Source organism: Staurois parvus, unplaced genomic scaffold (assembly GCF_062004578.1).
Source record: "Staurois parvus isolate SC_StPar_1 unplaced genomic scaffold, SC_StPar_1.0 ptg000781l, whole genome shotgun sequence".
In the NCBI taxonomy this organism is placed as follows: Eukaryota; Metazoa; Chordata; class Amphibia; order Anura; family Ranidae; genus Staurois; species Staurois parvus.
In genome coordinates, this window is record NW_028318577.1 from 230,719 (window position 1) to 248,105 (window position 17,387).

Genomic DNA, 17,387 nt, shown 5'->3' on the forward strand with positions numbered 1-17,387 from the left:
AAAAACGGCGGAGGGCAGACATGACCAGGGGCGGACTGACAACTCATGGGACCCCCGGGCAATAGGGGATCATGGGGCCCCTGTGTCCTTGCCCAAACTCAAAAAAGCCTATGAAAAAGGTACCAGGGGCATCTCATGGGGCCCCCTACTGACCCCGGGCCCTCAGGTAGTGCCCGAGTTTCCAAATGGTCAGTCCACCCCTGGACATGACTATGTGAAGAGGGATAGGAAACACAGGAAAGGGTTAAGTAAAGGTGGGAAGGCAGTAAAACATGTAGGTTGCCTGATTGGTGATGGGTAGTGCGGGGTGGGGTTTTCGGCACCTTTGGGAGTGGTAGGGGGTCGGAGAATCTAGTGCAGGAGTGGCAGCGGAAGAGGAAACTTCCCTCCCACCCTCCTCTTGGAGTTGCTTGGGTCTTCCAGTTCCCGGTTTGTTCTGGCTTTGGGGGCGGTTGTTGGTCTTTGGAGGCGGCAAGTCATTTTCAGTTAAAGCGAATGGTTGGGACCCAGCGGTGGTATGGTGTGTCCGAGGGCATTCTGGTTGACCAAGGTTTAACTGGGAGGCGAAGGTTGTGCACTGCGGATGGTGTGTTTTGTCTCTGAGCCGGTGCGTTGCGGCTGGAGGCTTAGTATTAATAGTTTGGTTAAGGTTCCGCCGGAAGGATATCGGTATTGTTTGGTGCCTTCAAAGACCAACAACTTCTCCTGTATGTTTCTGTTTTAGCCACTTCCAGTCCGGACACTTTCCCCCCCTTCCTGCCCGGACACTTTCCCCCCCTTCTTGCCCGGACACTTTCACCCCTTCCAGTCTGGACACTTTCACCCCCCTTCCAGTCCGGACACTTTCACCCCCTTCCTGCCCGGACACTTTCCCCCCCTTCTTGCCCGGACACTTTCACCCCTTCCAGTCTGGACACTTTCACCCCCCTTCCAGTCCGGACACTTTCACCCCCTTCCAGTCCGGACACTTTCACCCCCTTCCAGTCCGGACACTTTCACCCCCTTCCAGTCCGGACACTTTCACCCCCTTCCAGTCCGGACACTTTCCCCCCCTTCCAGTCCGGACACTTTCCCCCCCTTCCAGTCCGGACACTTTCCCCCCCTTCCTGTCCGGACACTTTCACCCCCTTCCAGTCCGGACACTTTCACCCCCTTCCAGTCCGGACACTTTCACCCCCTTCCTGTCCAGGCCATTTTTCAGCTTTCAGAGCTATCACACTTTGAATGACAATTGCGCGGTCATGCAACACTGTACCCATATAAATTTTTTAGCATTTTTTTGAGACAGATAAAACTTTATTTTGGTGGTATTTATTCACCACTGGGATTTTTATTTTTTTTGCTATATGAATGAAAATGTCCAAAAATTTTGAAAAAAGTGTTTTTCATATAAATAATCTTTCTTCGTAAATCTTGGCCAGTTATCGTTTTAGTAAAAAAAAAATAACCCAAATTAGTTTATAACCAAAAATTTTTACATTTCTATTTGATTTTTTTTATATATTTTTTTTCATACTGTCACGATAGCAGTAGAGTGTCACCATGGTGGGGGGTTATAAAGATTTTTTTTTAAAAGGCTGTAAAAGCAATCATTTCTCCTTCTCTCTGGCTGCATTCTTGCAGCCATTGAGAAATACTGTTTGAGCTGTGATTGGTCACAGCTTGTCACATGGTACAAGGCTGTTGTGAATAGCCTTGTACCATGTGATCTCTGTGATCATTCAGAAGTGACATCTTGCTTACTACTCATCAAGTGATCACTAATTGATCACTACGGGCAGCACAGTGGCACAGTACCTGGCAGTACTAGGGTCGCTGGTTCGAATCCCAACCACGGTATCACCTGCCTGGAGTTTGCATGTTCTCCCTGTGCCTGCGTGGGTTTCCTCCAGTTTCCAGTTTCCTCCTACACTCCAAAGACATGCTGGTAGGTGAATTGTGTCCTGTCTACATTGGCCCTAGTATGTGTATGTATGAATGTGAGTTAGGGACCTTAGATTGTACACCCCTTGAGAGTTAGGGACTGATGTGAATGTACAATATATATGTAAAGCACTGCGTAAATTGACAGTGCTATATAAGTACCTGTAATAATAATAAATAATAATTGGCCAATCAGTGATCACATGATCGGGACCTCGCACAGAGGTCCCGTACAACGATCGGTGTTCCACTGTCAGGAATGGACTCGCCAATGGTGGTGGGACTCACCTGCCTTGTGGGCTGCAGTACCAAGGCTGGCCAGCGGGTGCTCTCAGCAGCCAGAATCTCACTCCTGCAATCAGGCCATCACCTGAGGCTGATTGCAGGAGGTGTATTTAAGCAGGACCAGGCCTGTGATCAGGGCCTTGGTGTATGTTTCCCATGAGCCCCTGTACCCTGTCTGCTTCCTGCCTGATCCTGCTTTGATCCTGACTCTGAATGAACTCCGCCTGTCCTGACCTCGGCTATTCCTGACCACTCTTCTGCTCGCTCCTGGTACCTTGTTTGCCCGTTAGCTACCGACCCGGCCCGCCTGACTACGTTGTGCTCCATATATATATACATATATATATCAGTTTAGGTTTGGGTTTGTTTCACCTTGTTGTATGTATTTGTGTTAGTTTTGGGTTTGGTTTGTTGCACTGTGTTTATGTTTGTGTTGTCCTTAATAAATTATCTTGTTTACATGCTATACCTGAAGTCTGTGTTTCCCTGTGTCGGTCCACACACCTCTGGTCATTCCTGGAGCCCTGGCATTCACTGTGTCTGGAGGACACAGCGGGTACCGGATCGCGGTGCTGCGCGCTCCCAGGGAGCGCACATAAGCAGGAGGCGGGGAGGCCGTTTATAAATGGCCACCCGCCCCTGCACTGCAACCGTCCAGTCGCTTATATACATGGGTAGGATGGGAAGTGGTTAAGGAATGTTTTTGTGTTATTGAAGTTGAATTGTTAAAAAAAGGCTGTGATGGCCATTTTACACCAATGGTGTTTTGGTCTCCTTTATTGGTATATCGAGAGTTTGGGGGAGGGGGTATATTGAGAGAGAGAGAGTGTTGTGTAGGGGATGGTGTGTAGGGGATGGTGTGTAGGGGATGGTGTGTAGGGGATGGTTCAATAGCTATGGTCTTAACTAGCACATCTCTTCTACACTAGTCAAGTGTTCAGTGAGGAGGACAGGGGAGGTTTTCTGTACAGGAGATAATTAGGTTTGGTGGGTATTGTTAGGTTGCACTGATAATTTTATATTGATTTTGTTTTTCCTCATTCTTTAGATTGATCACCCCCATGTGGGTCATGTCACATACATAAGGGCTCTGAAAAGAATATGAGGTTTATCATTTTAATATTGCATACCTAATAACATTTTTATATACTTTTTTTTTTACTCAATTTTATATTATTATTTGGCCTACACAATGTCCCTGGGCTAATCTTTTTCTGCGTGTGATATATCGGGATGTAGGCATTTACGTGAAGTTGGTTACTCTCATATAGTTGTTGTTTTTTTGGGGTTTTTTTTAATGGAGATATTATGAGCCATGGGGGCAGTATTATTTTCTGGCATCAAAAGATAAGTGAATTATTATTTGGGTGCAGGGGCGGACTGACAACTGGTGGGGCCCCTGGGCAATAGGGGATCATGGGGCCCCTGTGTCCTTGCCCAAACTCAAAAAAGCCTATGAAAAAGGTACCAGGGGCATCTCATGGGGCCCCCTACTGACCCCGGGCCCTCGGGCAGTGCCCGAGTTTCCAAATGGTCAGTCCACCCGTTTGGGTGGACCATTACTTTAAGAAGGTCAGACATGAGGCAACATTCTAAAGCAGTGGTCTCCAAACTGTGGCCAGATGCGGCCATTTGCTTGCTTTTATCCGGCCCTTGGGGTACTATTTTATCCACTGATACTAACAATGGGACATAATTCCCCCTTCTGACACCAATGAAGGGGCACAATATGTCCCAATTACATCAATGATCGGGCCCAATGACAACAGTGATGGGGGACAATTCCTCCCAATGATATCAACAGTGGAGCCCAATGACAGTATTGATGGGTCACAAAAACCTCCCAACCAGGGGCGGATTGACAACTCATGGGGACCCCGAGCAATAGGGGATCATGGGGCTCCTGTGTCCTTGCCCAAACACAAAAAAGCCAATGAAAAAGGTACCAGGGGCATCTCATGGAGCCCCCTACTGACCCCCCGGCAGTGCCCGAGTTTCCAAATGGTCAGTCCGCCCCTGCTCCCAACAATGACCCAATGATGGGTCACAATAACCTCCCAATGATACCAATGATAGAGCACAATTCCTCCCACTGACACCAACGAAGAGGCATTATTCCTCCCACTGACACCAAAGATGTTCTATTTCCACGGATATCAGGGCCTTTTCTACTCCCAACAGCCAAAGTTCGGCCCCCCTAAAGTCTAAAGGACAGTAAACTGGCCCTTTGTTTAGAAAGTTTGGAGACTCCTGTTCTAAAGGGATGAGACCGGTTTGATCACTGGGAAGAGATGTTTTGGAATAATCATTTTACCATGCAGGAGAAAGGACAAGAGTTGAAAGCAAATCAGATATCCTCCCTCTCCTCAGGGGATGGCCTATTTCAAAACTCCCACTCCTCAGGGGAGAGCATATCTGAAAACTCCCACTCCTCAGGGTAGGGCCTATCTCAAAACTCCCACTCCTCAGGGGCCGGCATATCTCAAAATCCCACTCCTCAGGGGAGGGCCTATCTCAAAAATCCCACTCCTCAGGGGAGGGCCTATCTCAAAACTCCCACTCCTCAGGGGAGGGCCTATCTCAAAACTCCCACTCCTCAGGGGAGGGCCTATCTCAAAACACTCTCTGTTTAGAGAAAGGCCTATCTCAAAAAATGAGAGCAGCCAATGAGATATTTTTATTTTACTCATTAGCACTAGAAAAAAAAAGGCAGCTGACCTCTGCTTGCTGTCTATGAGTCTATGAACAATGCCTCCAATTTGCACTTGTGAGCTCATCTCAGTGAGTAATCCGACCACAAGATGTGATCATCCGCCAGTCGCAGGGGTTTATATAATAAGGTTTGCAAACCGCAGTGACATTGGTTGTTGGGCTGTTACCATGGTAACCGACTAGGATTTCATTTTCATCATCCTAACTGCTCTAAACTGACCAACAAAGACGTGTTTCTGTGGTTGGCTGTGTTTCCCCAGGGCAAAGTACAATCGTAACCAGATGCCAGCTGCTGATCGGTATCTGTGCATCTTTTGCACATTGCACTGAGTCTTGTAAAGTTCTTATTGGTTGTTCATGCAATTCTAAACCTTCAAACAGGGGCGGACTGACAACTCATGGGGCCCCCGGGCAATAGGGGATCATGGGGCCCCTGTGTCCTTACCCAAACTCAAAAAAACCTATGAAAAAGGTACCAGGGGCATCTCATGGGGCCCCCTACTGACCCCGGGCCCTCGGGCAGTGCCCGAGTTTCCAAATGGTCAGTCCGCCCCTGTCTTCAAAGGAACCTGCAAGAACAAGAAGCTGCCATCTCTGGCTGGATGTTTAGCCCTCATGCACACGGGACATTTTTACAGCGGCTGTTTTTGGCTTTTGGCATTTTTTTCTACAGCCAGTAAACCCCCCAGCATGTTATCCTATGTGTCCATCCCCGGCATGTTATCCTATGTGTCCATCCCCGGCATGTTATCCTATGTGTCCATCCCCGGCATGTTATCCTATGTGTCCATCCCCGGCATGTTATCCTATGTGTCCATCCCCGGCATGTTATCCTATGTGTCCATCCCCAGTATGTTATCCTATGTGTCCATCCCCGGCATGTTATCCTATGTGTCCATCCCCGGCATGTTATCCTATGTGTCCATCCCCGGCATGTTCTCCTATGTGTCCATCCCCGGCATGTTATCCTATGTGTCCATCCCCGGCGTGTTATCCTATGTGTCCATCCCCGGCATGTTATCCTATGTGTCCATCCCCGGCAGGTTATCCTAGGTGTCCATCCCTGGCATGTTATCCTACATGTCCATCCCCAGCATGTTATCCTATGTGTCCATCTCCAGCATGTTATCCTACGTGTCCATCCCCAGCATGTTCTCCTACGTGTCCATCCCCGGCATGTTATCCTAGGTGTCCATCCCCAGCATGTTATCCTATGTGTCCATCCCCAGCATGTTATCCTATGTGTCCATCCCCGGAATGTTATCCTATGTGTCCATCCCCGGCACGTTCTCCTATGTGTCCATCCCCAGCATGTTATCCTATGTGTCCATCCCTGGCATGTTCTCCTATGTGTCCATCCCTGGCATGTTCTCCTATGTGTCCATCCCCGGCATGTTATCCTATGTGTCCATCCCCAGTATGTTATCCTATGTGTCCATCCCCAGCATGTTATCCTATGTGTCCATCCCCAGCATGTTATCCTATGTGTCCATCCCCAGCATGTTATCCTATGTGTCCATCCCTGGCATGTTCTCCTATGTGTCCATCCCCCGCATGTTCTCCTATGTGTCCATCCCTGGCATGTTCTCCTATGTGTCCATCCCCGGCATGTTATCCTATGTGTCCATCCCCAGCATGTTATCCTATGTGTCCATCCCCGGCATGTTATCCTATGTGTCCGTACACACATAGACTGGAATCAGCGTTTTTTGGCTGGAAAAAAAAAACAGGACTAGTGGGTTTCTAGAGGAGTTCTCTCGCTGTAAAAATGCTCTAACGCTGTAAAACGCAGCAAACTGACGTTTTTGGACTTTTTTGGAGCAAAAAAAAGGGGGTTCTTTTGGTAAAACAAAAAATGCCAAAAAACGCAAACGCAAAAATTGTGGCTAAACGCTAATGCAAAAACGCTAAAAAACGCTGAAAACCTCACGTTTTTAATGCGACTTTACACAGCTAACATTACCAGCGTTATTAAAACGACCCGTGTGCATGGAGCCTTAAGATGCCAGGTTCCTGGGCTGCCATCCTGATCCTATTTGAAGCGCTTCTATTGACTTAAGCAAGGCAACCTTTGAAAGTTATAACTCCTGCCCAATGACACAGTCCAGATCACAACTGACACAAAGCAACACAAATGCACTGTGTATGTTCTGACCATTCACTATTAAAGTGTTACGAAACCCTGGACCCTGCATTCACTATATCTGGTCTCTTGGACCCCGCATTCACTATATCTGGTCTCCCCGGACCCTGCATTCACTATATCTGGTCTCCTAGGACCCCGCATTCACTATATCTGGTCTCCCTGGACCCTGCATTCACTATATCCGCTCTCCCCGGACCCTGCATTCACTATATCTGGTCTCCCCGGACCCCGCAATCACTATATCCGGTCTCCCTGGACCCTACATTCACTATATCTGGTCTCCCCGGACCCTGCATTCACTTTATCCACTCTCCCTGGACCCTGCATTCACTATATATGGTCTCCCAGGACCCTGCATTCACTATATCCGCTCTCCCAGGACCCTGCATTCACTATATCCGCTCTCCCCGGAACCTGCATTCACTATATCTGCTCTCCCCGGACCCAGCATTCACTATATCTGGTCTCCCAGGACCCTGCATTCACTATATCCGCTCTCCCCGGACCCTGCATTCACTATATCTGCTCTCCCCGAACCCTGCATTCACTATATCCGCTCTCCCCGGACCCTGCATTCACTATATCCACTCTCCCCGGACCCCGCATTCACTATATCGACTCTCCCCGAATCCCGCATTCACTATATCTGGTCTCCCAGAACCCTGCATTCACTATATCTGCTCTCTCTGGACCCTGCATTCACTATATCCGCTCTCCCTGGACCCCGCATTCACTATATCCGCTCTCCTCGGACACTGCAGTCACTATATTCGCTCTCCTCGTACTCTGCATTCACTATATCTGCTCTCCCCGGACCTTGCAACCACTATATCTGGTTTCCCCGGACCCTGCATTCACTATATCCGCTCTTCCCGAACCCTGCATTCACTATATCCGCTCTTCCCGAACCCTGCATTCACTATATCCGCTCTCCCAGGACCCTGCATTCACTATATCCGCTCTTCCCGAACCCTGCATTCACTATATCCGCTCTTCCCGAACCCTGCATTCACTATATCTGCTCTCCCAGGACCCTGCATTCACTATATCTGCTCTCCCCGGACCCCGCATTCACTATATCTGGTCTCCCAGGACCCTGCATTCACTATATCCGCTCTCCCCGGACCCTGCATTCACTATATCTGCTCTCCCAGGACCCTGTATTCACTATATCTGATCTCCCAGAACCCTGCATTCTCTATATTCGCTCTCCCCGAACCCGGCATTCACTATATCTGGTCTCCCAGAACCCTGCATTCACTATATCTGCTGTCTCTGGACCCTGCATTCACTATATCCGCTCTCCCTGGACCCTGCATTCACTATATCTGCTCTCCTCGGACCCTGCAGTCACTATATTCGCTCTCCTCAGACTCTGCATTCACTATATCTGCTCTCCCCGGACCCTGCATTCACTATATCTGGTTTCCCCGGACCCTGCATTCACTTTATCCGGTCTCCCAGGACCCTGCAATCACTATATCCGCTCTCCCCGGACCCTACATTCACTATATCCGCTCTCCCTGGACCCTGCAATCATTATATCTGGTCTCCCAGAACCCTGCATTCACTATATCTGGTCTCCCCGGACCCTGCATTCACTATATCCGCTCTCCCTGGACCTTGCATTCACTATATCCGCTCTCCCTGGACCCTGCAATCACTATATCTGGTCTCCTCGGACCCCACATTCACTATATCCGCTCTCTCCAGACACTGTATTCACTATATCTGGTTTACCCGGACCCTGCATTCACTATATCCGGTCTCCCCGGACCCTGCAATCACTATATGCGGTCTCCCCGGACCCTACATTCACTATATCCGCTCTCCCCGAACCCTGCATTCACTATATCCGCTCTCCCTGGACCCTGTATTCACTATATCCACTCTCCCCGGACCCTGCATTCATTATATCTGGTCTCCCAGGACCCTGCATTCACTATATCCGGTCTCCCTGGACCCTGCATTCACTATATCTGGTCTCCCCAGTCCCTGCATTCACTATATCCGCTCTCCCTGGACCCTGCATTCATTATATCTGGTCTCCCAGGACCCTGCATTCACTATATCCGGTCTCCCTGGACCCTGCATTCACTATATCCGGTCTCCCCAGACCCTGCATTCACTATATCCAGTCTCCCCGGAACTCTAATGCAAAGCATAGACAGGTAGAAAATCGGGCGTTTTTTTTTTTTTTTAAATGAAAAATCGGTCGTTCGATCGGCCGACGTTACCACCAACGGTAAAAAAATCGTACAATTTTCGTCCCGGCTATGGCCGGCATTTAACCCCATAATTACTTCTGTCCCTTGCAGAGACAGGGGAGCACACGGGAGCAATACATAAGAATAATAATAACTAGAAAAGCTACAATTTCTGGGGAAATTGTGTGAAGTGTTCTTGCCTCCACCACTAGTCTACATTCATTCTTATGGGACCAATTTCACCACAAAAACCGCGATATTTCGTGAACCATTCAGTGAAACGATCCACAAAGTAATAGCACACCAATCGGGAACAATCCGCACGTTTCTGTATATGTGTATTGTATATTGTATATTGTACAGCGCTGAGCAAACCCTTTGGCGCTATATAAACTCATAGTAATAATAATAATAATAATAATATTACTGTCTATGTAGTGTAAAAACTGTGGGAGGAGTTAGGGTGGTAAATTTGGCTATAATAATAAGAATATATATGTGAGATAACAGTAAGTGGTAGAAGAAGAAGAAGCAGAAGAAGACTAGAAAAGCTACAATTTCTGGGGAAATTGTGTGAAGTGTTCTTGCCTCCACCTTTATATTGTGAGAATCACAAGACCCAGACCTACATTTTGATGCATAGTATGTCTCTGAAATATTAAAAATGAAGGCACAGTCGCAGTTTAGAAATTGCCCTTCAAATTTGAGGTGGCTAGAGTGGAGTTTCAATGAATGTCAATGGGCGGCGTGTGTTGCAAACAAATGGTCATATTGTTAAAACTATCAGGACTATGGCTTAGCCGTGGACATTTTTAGTGGCAGCAGGGATAGCTGAACGTTTTGCTATAAGATTTGTGTAGGTGGGCTTGAAAATGAGGGAGTGATGGCAGTTTAGAAATCATGTCCTGATTTTTCAGCTCTCACTCTAGTTTTGAACATTCCGCCATTCATTCCTATGGGACCAATTTCACCACAAAAACGCAGATATTTCGTGAACCATTCGGCGAAACGTTCCACAAAGTGATAGCCCACCAATCGGGAACAATCCGCACATTTCGGTATATTACTGTCTATGTAGTGTAAAAACTGTGGGAGGAGTTAGGCTGGTAAATTTGGCTATAATAATAAGAATATATATGTGAGACAACAGTAAGTGGTCACCATGCAAGAACACCTAAATAAGAATTCCAGTCCGCTATTATATTTTATATGAAAAAGTCTTGCGGTTGCAACAATGTATCCATTTGTATCCATTTCAGATACAGATGGTTTTATTCGGATACAAATGGATACATTGTTGCAACCGCAAGACTTTTCATATAAAATATAATAGCGGACTGGAATTCTTCTTCTTTTTCTTCTTCTTTTTCTACTTCTTCTTCTTTTACTTCTTTTTCTTCTTCTTCTTGCAGGTGACCCGTGATGGTTCATGCGCAGATTTTTTATCAGTAAAACGATCGGCTGATTTGCCTATCATTTCCGGGAAAATCTGCCGATCGTCAAAATCGGCCGCAAATTTTCCAACATGCCCGATAAAAAAAATGTGCAAAAAGCCCTAAAAACAGCCGACCAATTAACCCACTAATGGTGCGAAAATCGGCTGATTTTTGACCCGTCTATGGCCGGCATAAGAGTAAAAAGGTAAGTAGATTATCCATCCTCCACCAGGGTTCCTCCAGTGGTTGCTAGGGGTTCCATAAGCCGCGGCTGATTTGCCTCCCATTTTATGGTGCCTGCAGAGTTCTGAGGCCATTGCTGCCAGCAGCATGACACCAATGATCTTTTTAAGGGGGGCATTCTTAACTCCCTTGTAATGGGGGAGCTTCTTCCCAATGGTGACCAATGTAAAGGATATTTTTCCCACTGACTCCCATATGAGTTGGTTTTAGCAGGGGTTCACAGTGCCTAAATGGTTAGCACTTCCACCTGGCAGTACTAGGGGTTTCGGTTCAAATCCCAACCACAGCACCACCTGCCTGGAGTTTGCATGTTCTCCCTGTGCCTGTGTGAGTTTCCTCCCACAATCCAAAAACATGCTGGTAGGTTAATTGGCTCCTGTCTACATTGTCCCTATTATGTGTATGTATGAATGTGCGTTAGGGACCTTAGATTGTACACCCCTTGAGGGTTAGGGACTGATGTGAATGTACAATATATATAAGTATCTGTAATAAATAAAATAAAGACACCAGAATTTTTTTAAAGTGTTAGTTCACCTTTACAAAAAAAAATATAAAGGGGAACTAACACCATGCACCCTTCCCTCCTCCTCTGTCCCCGCTGTCCTTACCTCCGGTGATGCTGTCCCTGTGCTCCAGTAGTCTAAGGATTTCAAATCCCCTCCTTCTCACTCTTCTCTGTGCAGTGCTTACGGGATGGATTAGAGCAATTCTAATTGGTCAGCACCCTCGCAGCCAATCGCTGTGGTCCATCCCAGAGGTGCTGCATTAAGAAGAGGTAGAAGAGTGAGGGCTTCAAATCCACAGACCACTGGAGCGGCTGCAGGGACACTGACAGAGCCTCATCACCGGAGGTAAGTACGGCAGGGACCGAGCGGATGGGGAAGATTTACACCCCGGTTCTTCTGGGGCAAAAAAAGTTGAGAAAGGCAGCAGTAGATTGTACAGATTAGAAAGCACTACCGTAATTACCCACATGCAGGGGCGGACTGACAACTCATGAGGCCCCCGGGCAATAGGGGATCATGGGGCCCCTGTGTCCTTGCCCAAACTCAAAAAAGCCTATGAAAAAGGTATCAGGGGCATCTCATGGGGCCCCCTACTGACCCTGGGCCCTCGGGCAGTGCCCGAGTTTCCAAATGGTCAGTCCGCCCCTGCCCACATGGAAGAAAAATATGTTTTAAATATATTTTAAAAATATTCTTCCCAAATATAATGACATATATTTGAAGTACTACCATGTTGGCCGTATTCAATACATTTCAATATATATTTCAGTATATACATATATAAAATGATGCTGGGAATGTTCGCCTCTTCCTCGATATAAACCTGCACGCTCAGCTGAGCCAAGCATACATATACACACAGGGCAGTGGATAAGGGGGTACCACCAGTCCTCTCGTACAGGGTCTAGACCAGCAGGGAGGGCAATCAGGAGGGCAGGGGAGGGGCAATCAGGAGGGCAGGGGAGGGGCAATCACTGGAACTGATCCCCTGTATGGCTCTCTCTGCAGCAGCCGGCTTCTTCTCCTCTACCTTCCACTGGCTTTTAGCTGCTGCAGAGAGAAAAGTGATACAGGGGAATGGTTCCAGTAATTGCCCCCCTGCCACACCCATTCACCCTCCCTGTACACCAAATGTTTCCCCTCTTCTGCCCAGGCCCCCCTGTGTTTTTTTCCTTCACTGATGTCTGTTGATGAGGCTGCACTGATAGGCAGCACTGATGGGCACTGAAAAGCAACACTGATGGGCACTGATAGAAGGCACTGATGAGGTGGCAGGGATAGGCAGCACTGATGGGCACTGATAGAAGGCGCTGATGAGGTGGCAGGGATAGGCAGCACTGATGGGCACTGATAGGCAGCACTGATAGGCAGCACTGATAGGCAGCACTGATGGGCACTGATAGGCAGCACTGATAGGTGGCACTGATAGGCAGCACTGATGAGCTGGCACTGAGAAGGCAGCACTGATGGTGCTGCACTGATATGCAACAATAAAGGGCACTGATAGGTGGCACTGATGGGTAGCACTGACTGGCAGCACTGTTGGGTGGCACTACTGGGCAGCACTGATGGGGGGCACTGCTGGGCACTGGTTTGTGGCACTGCTGGGCACAAGTGGGTGGCACTTCTGGGCACTGATGGGCACAGTTGTGAGGCACTGATGGGCACAGGTGGGAGGCACTGATGGGTACAGGTGAGAGGCACTGGTGGGTGCCACTGCTGGGCACTGATCATAAGGGCACTGATGATCGGTGCTGATCCGTCCTCCAATCAGCAGTAAATTTAAAGGAGATGGTGCAATCAGTTGCACCATGGGGGAGATTTACTAAGACTTGAATCTGGTGCAACTGAACGTATTAACCAATCAGCTTCCAGGTTTTATTGTCAAAGCTTACTGAACAAGCTGAGGTTAGTATCCGATTGGCTACCATCCACAGCTGCACCAGTTTTAGTAAATATACCCCAAAGTGTGGTCACTAGGAAACCTTCAATAAACAGAATAGTGAATAGATTCATAGGCTGCACAGTGGCTAAATGGTTAGCACTTCCACCTGGCAGTACTCGGGTCATTGCTTCAAATCCCAGCCATGGCACCACCTGCTTGGAGTTTGCATGTGCTCCCTGTGCCTGCGTGGGCTTCCTCTGGGTACTCCGGTTTCCTTCCACCCTCCAAAGACATGCTGGTAGGTTAATTGGCTCCTGTCTAAAGTGTCCCTAGTATGTGTATGTATGAATGTGAGTTAGGGACCTTAGATTGTACACCCCTTGAGGGTTAGGGACCTTAGATTGTACGCCCCTTGAGGGTTAGGGACCTTAGATTGTACGCCCCTTGAGGGTTAGGGACCTTAGATTGTACACCCCTTGAGGGTTAGGGACCTTAGATTGTACGCCCCTTGAGGGTTAGGGACCTTAGATTGTACGCCCCTTGAGGGTTAGGGACCTTAGATTGTACGCCCCTTGAGGGTTAGGGACCTTAGATTGTATGCCCCTTGAGGGTTAGGGACCTTAGATTGTACGCTCCTCGGGGGCGGGGACTGATGTGAATGTACAATATATATGTAAAGCGCTGTGTACATTGATGGTGCTATATAAGTACAGGAAATAAAATAAATAGGGGTTGATTTACTAAAACTGCAGCATGCAAAATCTGGTGCAGCTTTGCATAGAAACCAATCTGCAGTAAATTCAAAGGAGATGGTGCAATCAGTTTGCCCCATGGGGGAGATTTAGGGCTCATGTACACTGCAGATGATAAACTCACGTTTAGGAGCTGTTCAGCGTTTTTTTCAGCAGCCCCTGAACTCTCCCTAATGTTCTCCTATGTGTCCGTGTACACATCTTCATTTACAGTCGATTACAGGCAGTTGAGTTTACAGTTGTTTTTTTGAACGCAACAAACTTGCGTTCAGACGTCGATTTTATCAGCGTTTCAAACGCAAAACACTTGTAAACGCAGCTAAACGCGGCAAATCTATTTTATAAGCATTTGCATTTTTTTACTCTTCCAGTTCCCAATGCTGTCCAGAGCCTTTTTTCATCATGAAAAATGCATGGAAAGCGTTTTCAAGGTACTCAGATGGACAAAACATTGAACACAGGATGTTCCTACCAAGCTTGTCACACATTATGACCAATTCACACCTCAGACCTCTCCCACCCTTGGAAACAAAAGATATGTTAATGACCATTCACACCTCAAATTCCTCATGAAGACCCCCTGCCAGGTGGCCTTAATGACTCCCTCCACCAGACACCTTTCCCACCCTTGGAGACAAAAGAAATGTTAATGAGCAACTCACACCTAACTTAATCTCAACACATACTGCTGTCTCTGCTTCTACTCTCTGTATTTCTCTAAAACAGTCTGAAATAGTTAATAATTTAGCACTTTTCAGTGCATTCTTGGCATTTGGGAGGTTCTCCTGTGCTTATCTTTAAAAAACGCTTCTAAATGCAAACCTGCATAAATGCATTATGCAAACACGGCTAAACAGACATTTTTTAACCTACGTTTTTCAGCAGTCAGTTTCTATCATTTTCAAGGTACAAAACACTGAACACAGGATGTTCCTACCAAGCTTGTCACACATTGTAATGACCAATTCACACCTCAGACCTCTCCCACCCTTGGAAACAAAAGATATGTGAATGACCAATTCACACCTCAGACCTCTCCCACCCTTGGAAACATTCACACCTCAGACCTCTCCCACCTTTGGAAACATTCACACCTCAGACCTCAGCCACCCTTTGAAAAACAAAAGATATGTCAATGACGATTCACCTCAAATTCCTAATGAAGACCCCTTGCCAGATGGCCTTAATGGCTCCCTCCACCAGACACCTTTCCCACCCTTGGAAACAAAAGAAATGTTAATGAGCAACTCACACCTAAGTTAATCTCAACACATACTGCTGTCTCTGCTTCTACTCTCTGTATTTCTCTGAAACAGTCTGAAATAGTTAATAATTTACCAATTTTCAGTGCATTCTGGGCATTTGGAGGTTCTCCTGCGCTTATCTTTAAAAAATGCTTCTAAACGCAAATGCGCATAAACACGGATAAACAGACGTTTTTTAACCTACGTTTTCCAGCAGTCAATTTCAGAAACGTCACATGTGCATGGGTTCTTTGAACCAGGACTCTTAAGGTTCTATTTATGCCTCTTGTGGGGGCACTCTAATACAGGAGGTTATGTTACTGGCCAAATCACCAGGTGAAAACAGAGAGAAAAAAGCCAAAGAAAAAAAAACAAATGCAGCCGCCACATCTAATGATTAGTAAGCTGCAATATATCACATTTTTTTTTTTTGGGTTTAATACTACATTAACAATACATGAAATTTATACGCAATCAGCTAGGCCCACCTATTAGCTGGTAAATTTAAAGGAGATTGTACAATCAGTTTGCACCATGGGGGGGATTTACTAAAACTTGAATCTGGTGTAACTGAACATAGTAACCAATCAGCTTCCAGGTTTTATTGTCAAAGCTTAATAGAACAAGCTGAAGCTAGAAGCTGATTGGCTCCCATGCACAGCCACACCAGATTTTGCACTCTCCGGTTTTAGTAAATCGATCCTAGATTGTCAGCTCCAAGGATCAGGGCCCTCCTATCCCTCTTGTATTGAACTGTATTGTTGCTGTACTGTCTCCCGTTATATTGTAAAGCGCTGAGCAAACTGTTGGCGCCATAAATCCTGTATAATAATAATAATATATAAATCCTGTATAATAATAATAATATATAAATCTTGTATAATAATAATAATAATAATAATATATAAATCCTGTATAATAATAATAATAATATATAAATCCTGTATAATAATAATAATAATATATAAATCCAGTATAATAATAATAATAATAATAATATATAAATCCTGTATAATAATAATAATATAAATCCTGTATAATAATAATAATAATATATAAATCGTGCATAATAATAATAATAATATATAAATCCTGTATAATAATAATAATAATATATAAATCTGTATAATAATAATAATATATAAATCCTGTATAATAATAATAATAATAATAATAATAATAATAATAATCCTATAGTGATAATAAAAAAAAATAAAAATGTGAAAGCTTTTTTTCTTACTTCTTTTACATGCCATGGCCCATTGAGATCCTCCAGGCTTCCTGAATGCTGCAGATACCCGATCTGTACCTCTATCCCTGAAGCATCAACAGTGAAGGATACAGCAAAGTCTCCGATCCGCCGCTGCCGCCGCCGCCGCCGCCTCTCCGCATCTTTCATCGGGGATTACATGAGATCCTCTGGTCTCGGCTGGTGCCTGAAATTGCAGTTTATTCTTAGCGATGCCGATTACCAACCAAAAAAGCCACTTCTCCCCCCAAGTCCGGCCTCTCAATTACAACGGGGATCTTTTACCATTTAAGGTCAAAGCTTCATTTGGCTGAACAGACCAAGCCGAAGACTTTTTCCAAACTTCCAAATCTCACAAGAGTTGTCTTCCACCAAGTTTGCAGTCTGCAGGATAAATAAACTCTTCAAAGGGAAGAGGAGAGAGAAAAACTGCGTCTCTTTTTTTTTGTACTTCTTAAAAAAAAAAGAAGAAAAGCGCAGCGTCTCCTCTTCCCGCCGCAGCCAAGACAGAGAGGCTAAAGGAAGACACCTAGGCAGGGCAATCTGGTTTCTATCAAATGATCCCGCTTGTGTTATTTCCAAAAAAAAAAAATCAAAGCTCATTGAAAATCCTTCTCAGAGGAAATGCAGGGGTTATATATAGAGCCATGCGTTATTCCCATAGCTCCAATGCTGCTAAAAATATGTGCAATAAAACAATTCTCTCTATTCTTTAACCCCTTCCTGGTCTCCTGGGAACGTTAGATAGTTTAATCAGACGGCATTGTGGTTTTGTTCATTGCTTTTTTCGTAATCG

The 17,387-nt window shown here is 46.1% G+C and overlaps 1 protein-coding gene across 2 annotated transcripts in view; it reads right to left on the minus strand.

The window, feature by feature from the left end:
- The window catches only part of IRAG1 (inositol 1,4,5-triphosphate receptor associated 1), a 177,945-nt gene extending 160,845 nt beyond the window's left edge, over positions 1-17,100 (minus strand). For both annotated transcript variants that reach the window (XM_089654615.1, XM_089654614.1), the window contains exon 1: positions 16,583-17,100. The gene's annotated coding sequence lies outside the window, so the exon portion shown is untranslated. The remainder of the gene's footprint in view (positions 1-16,582) is intronic.
- Between the last annotated feature and the right edge of the window lie 287 nt (positions 17,101-17,387).